Here is a 6,000-nt window from a genome sequence, read left to right as displayed (position 1 = left end):
ACTTCTCCAATGTATACTTGGAGTCATCACGGAGAAGGGAAGGAGGTCTTTCTTGCTTACCCTCTGGGGCCGTCATCAGTCCTTTACCCGTCCCCTTCTTAGCTGGGGTGACGGTCTTGACACCCTCTGCCATCAAACCAACCACGGGCTCAAGTGAGACTTTTGGTTGCTTAAACGGACGGTCAGATTTTGATGTTGGTTTCCTCTTAGGTGCTGAAGCCGACACCTTAGGAACCACCTCGCCGGATTCCCTCTTCTTGACGGCTTGGGATTTGATCAAAGCTCTCCTTTTTGCGTCATCCATCTCTGCAAATAATGACGGAGGAAATTAAAACTACGTAAGGGCAGTTAGATGACAAAGTAAAGTTGACGGGCTTACGTTTATGAACTCGTTCGTCGTATCTAATTGCTTCTTGGGTGGGCTCAGGACCGTCACAGTACCAATGTATGGTCCTTGGGTTCACCAACTTAGCCCAAGTCCTTTCCTCCGGCGCAGTTTTCCTGCAAATCTTTTCAAGGAAACTAAACTCCTCAAGGCTGACTTGTGGGCGCCGTCTACCTGCAGAGAAAGGTGATCAAGATATAGACATAAAAATGGACGGATATGAATAGCAGTATAAAATTAAGACGGATGCATACGTGTCTGATTTATTACTGCCCAAGTTGTGTCGACGGGCATGTACTCCGTCTCCCCTGGATGGTTCATCCATCTGTCACCCTCCAGGAAGAAGTACCGACTCTTCCAGTCTCTATTTGAGTCTGGGGTCTCAAAAATCACCTTCAACAAGGAGCTCCGACTAGCAAAACTGTACATCCCCCTTGATCCGGAAATCTCGTCTGGACGGTAACAGTGAAGAAATTCACGGACCGTCAATTTCCTTTCCCCGTTCGACATTGCACCGTAAAGAATCTCCATGGCTATGAAGACCTTCCAGGCGTTAGGGGATATCTGGGTGACGGACAACCCCAGATACTGTAAGAGTTCCCTATGAAGTGTAGAAAGCGGGAATCGAAGTCCAGCCTTCAACGCCTGCTCGTACACTCCGACACCGTCTACCCCCTCATAGTAACACTTCTCCGACACGTAAGGTAGACGGATGGAAACATAGTCAGGGATTTGAAAGTTGGTTCTGAAGGTTCTGAAATGTTTCTCTCTGATGACGGATGTAAACCTATGCACCGTCCACTCTGGTAACATAATGAACTGCCTTAGTCCATCAGCACCTACAACAGACTCCAGTGCTCGATCCCCGTCATCGTCGGAACCATCTACTTCAACTATCTCCACATCCTCATCTGTTGAGGATGAAGAGGAGGCAGACGGACTCCTATTTTCGCCGGGGCTCTCTTGGTCTTTATGACCGGACGGGTATACATCCTCGTATTCCGTCCCATCACGAACCACCGACTGGTTACTTGACGCACTAGACATTTCCTACAATTGACAATAAAACCTAAGACTGACGGGTTTGAAAGTGTTGACGGGTATGGAAAGCCTAACAACAATGCATGGACGAAAGGTAAACATTTGTCCGTCGCTCTCGACACGAATCTATTCAATGCCGCTACCTTGCCGTTAAGGCTCTGTACTTCCTTCACATTTCTCGGGGGGGCCATCTCCATTATGGCTCGGATTTTGTCCGGGTTAGCTTCAATCCCCCTTTGAGATACCATGAATCCTAGGAATTTTCCTGCCGTTACACCAAACGCGCACTTTCCTGGATTGAGCTTCATGTTGTAGGATCGGAGTGTGCCGAATGTTTCCTTGAGATCTTCCAAATGGTCTTCCTCCTTCCGGCTCTTCCCCAGCATGTCGTCGACATAAACTTGGACGTTCCTCCCGATTTGCTGTGCGAACATCTTGTTCATTAGTCTCTGGTATGTTGCCCCTGCATTCTTCAGACCGAATGGCATTACTTTGTAACAGAAGAGACCTTGACTGGTTACAAACGAAGTCTTCTCCTGGTCGTCCTCGTGCATGCGGATCTGGTTATAACCCGAGAAAGCATCCATGAAGCTTAGCAATTGGTGTTGAGTCGTCGAGTCCACTAGGATGTCGACCCTTGGAAGGGGATAGCTATCTTTGGGGCATGCTTTGTTAAGATCGGTGAAGTCCACGCACATCCGCCATTTGCCACTCGTTTTCTTCACCATTACCACATTCGCCAGCCAATCGGGGTAGTAGACTTCCCTGATGAAGCTTGCATCTTGGAGTTTGCGGACCTCTTCCGCTATTGCTTGGTCTCGTTCCGGGGCGAATACTCTCTTCTTTTGTCGGACGGGTGGAAACGAGGGCAACACGTTCAACTTATGTACCATGACCGAGGGATCGATTCCTGGCATATCGTCATGGCTCCAGGCGAACACATCCTTATTGCTTCTCAAGAAAGCCACGAGCTCTTGACGGATTGCGGGTTTTGCAAGCGTTCCGATCCTGGTCGTTCGGTCTGGATTGGAACCGTCGAGAGTTATCTCCTCTAGCTTCTCTGTAGGTTCTGTCGTCGTTCGGTGCTCTTCTATGTTCAAAGCCTGGATCTGGTCTTCCACCTCCATCATAGCTACGTAGCATTCTCGTGCGGCAATTTGACTTCCGCGTAGCTCTCCTACCCCATACTCTGTTGGGAACTTGATCATCAGGTGGTAAGTTGATGTTGCCGCCTTCCACGAGTTGAGCGTGGGTCGCCCAATAATAGCATTATAGGCTGACGAGCAATCGACCACCAAGAATGTTACGTCCTTGGTGATTTGTTGTGGGTAATCTCCTATCGTCACCGATAACGTGACTGCGCCCAAAGGGAAGATTCTACTCCCTCCGAAACCAACGAGCGGGGCGTTTGTTGGTATCAGCAGCTCCCTATCAATCCTCATTTGTTGGAACGCCGGATAATACAAGATGTCGGCCGAACTACCGTTGTCGACCAACACTCGGTGGATGTTGTAATCGCCTGCCCGCAAGGTGACGACGAGGGCATCGTCGTGTGGATGGTGTAGGCGCCTTGCATCCTCTTCCGAGAACCCGATAATAGGGCCTTCCCTTCTTGCCATCTTTGGCACTGTGCCTGCTAATTGGACATTCTGTACCATCTGAAGATATGTTTTGCGAGCCTTTTTTGACGATCCGGCCGCACCTGTTCCTCCAATTATCATCCTTATGTCCCCCAATGGGGGCCTTGGTCGCTCGTTCTCTCGGCGGGGGTGTTGTTCTTGTGGGGGTTGATCCGTTCTCTCCTTACTGACGAACTTCTTCAATTTCCCTTGTCGGATAAGGGTTTCGATTTGTTGCTTCAAATCATAGCAGTCGGCCGTGTCGTGACCATGGTCACGGTGGAAGCGGCAGTATTTGTCTCTGGACCTTTTGTTGGGATCACTCTTCAGCTTTCCCGGAAACGTCAAGGATCCTTCGTCCTTAATCTGCATTAGGACTTGGTCTATCGAGGCGGTCAACGGAGTGAAACTTGTGAACCTTCCGCCCATTGGTTTTGGGCGTCTCTCCTCCCTTCGATCTCCCATCCGTCCTCTCTTTCGCCCCTGGTCCTGTCGGGGGTCCTCTTGTCTGTCCCTTTTCTTGGGTCTGTCTTCTCGGGCTAACAATGCGTCTTCAGCGTTCATGTACTTGGTGGCCCTGTAAAGCACCTCTGACATGGTCTTTGGGTCGTTTTTGTATAGGGAGAACAAAAACTTACCCCCCTTCAGCCCGTTCGTGAATGCTGCCACCAATATCTTGTCGTCGGCTTCGTCGATCGTGAGCGCTTCTTTATTGAAGCGTGATATGTAGGCCCGTAACGTCTCCTCCTCTCTCTGCTTGATATTCATTAAACAAGCCGTGGACTTCTTATACCGATGTCCTCCGATGAAGTGCGTAGTGAACTGAGCGCTCAGCTCCCTGAAGGTGCCGATGGAGTTTGGTGTCAGCCGGCTGAACCAAATCCTTGCCGCGCCCTTCAGGGTTGTAGGGAATGCCCTACACATAATTGCGTCCGCCACTCCCTGAAGGTGCATCAGGGTCTTGAAGGTCTCTAGGTGATCGAGGGGGTCCTTGACTCCGTCATAACTGTCCATGCTCGGCATGCGGAACTTACTCGACAGGGGGAAGGAGTTGACGGACGCCGTAAATGGCGAGTCAGTCCGGTTGACAAGGTCGTCAAGATCGCTGGACACTCGCCCCTTGAGAGCGTTCATCAGGACTTCCATCTGTTCCTTCATCGCCTGCATCTCCGCGATGATGGGTTGTGGAGCTGTGTCCGTCACTGAGGGGATGCTAGCGTCCCGTCGCACTTGTTTGCTCGGGGCGTTACTCTCCTGTGGTCCGTCATTATTTCTCCTTTCCTCACTGTTCCCTTCTTGATCTTCTCCTTGGCTATTCACGGCTGCACTCTTTTGATTCAGCTGCTCCGTCAGGTCGTGGTTTTGTTTGGTGAGGCGCTCCACGGCTGCGGCGAGCGTCTTGACCTGTCTCTCAAGGGCAGTCGTAGGAGCTTCTTCTTGGACGTCATTTGTGGTTGCCATCGAGCGCGTGAGTACCATGTAACTCCTTTATCTAGGAAATGTTACCGTACCCGGTCGTTTTTCCCACAGACGGCGCCAACTGATGACGTCGAAAACCGTCACCAATGGGTCACACCGTACTCGCGACTCGAATCGAACCTGCACGACGAAACAAACAAAAGAATCCTTCAGAGAAGCACCGGTGTGGTGCCGGCCGAAGGCTCTCCGACGGTCAAGTTAGAATTCCTTTGTTTTACTTAGTGCGTTAGAGAGGGTTCATAAAAGCATACCTCGGTTTCTGTGGGTATTACGCCTTTTTATAGTGATAAGGGGTTGACTTTCCCTTTTTGGTTTCCACATCTTTTCAATGTGGGACTCTATTCCCAATTCTTCCAAACGTGGTGAGCAAGGATTCCCATTTCCAGATCATGGGCCCTCGCTGCGTCAGCAGTGATGGACCTTCAAAGCTGGGACCATACTTACGCAGGCCCAAGAGACCCAATCCGTCAGGCCCATTAAGGTAAGCCCATCATGCCCAATATTTTATCATCTTCACCAGTGCTTGTTCCAGGCCAACCAGAGAAGAGTATGTATGCGTTTTTGCCCCAGAAGAAGGTCATTTGTGACATCACCATCGGGTAATTCATGGTTGATGGTTGTGACATCCCACCCATGCCATTCATATTTCCATCATCCATTTGCTGGCTCTTCCTTTTTCGCTTCCTCAGACACAAGTCTTTGCCTTTTTGGGGTTGATTTGGTGCGGCTTCTTGTTTGGTATTTGTTTCATTATAAAAGAGGCATTTTTCCTGATACTATATAGTACAATCTTCTTTAGAACTACAACTATGTAACAATTTTAACGTTGAAAACTACTAAGTGGTTTCATATTACTTTTACATGAGTCCATTGCTTGTTTTCCACCACTCATAGTTAGAAATATTAGGTTTTGAAACACTGTTATTTTCGTGTGGCTCATAGCTTTTCACCCACAAATAACAATAGTAATAATAATAACAGCAACAACAACAAAACATGTTCAAACTCTCTTTTTCAAATAAAGACTAAAGAAAAGTCCATTTGTGATCCTTAAAATTTGAGGTTCCTTTTTACTTTGGTATTTTATCTTTGATGTTTGATTTCCTTTTCATGTTAGATATGCCATCAATTTCCATTAATAATTTGATTGTTCATAACATAATTTTATCTTTACAATAATTAAGCAAATTTTTTTTTCTACAATAATTCATGCATTATATAGTATTTAAGAGTTAGCATTTCATGAAATAGTTAAATATGAAGAACGCTTAATAATCTAAATTACTAGCAAAAATAGATAGTAAGGTTAATAAGATAACAAATTTGACCACATTAATGGCTATAATGAAAATTTTTGAGGGCAAAAATTGTGCATACTTTAATTTTAGCATCTCCTATGTAGGTGTTTAGATACACTTTTTTAGATACTCATTTTCTCAATCTTATTTGGTTTATTCTATAATTAAAAATCTAAAT

Source organism: Quercus robur, chromosome 1 (assembly GCF_932294415.1).
Source record: "Quercus robur chromosome 1, dhQueRobu3.1, whole genome shotgun sequence".
NCBI classification, from domain to species: Eukaryota; Viridiplantae; Streptophyta; class Magnoliopsida; order Fagales; family Fagaceae; genus Quercus; species Quercus robur.
Note: the sequence above shows the minus strand (reverse complement) of the source record.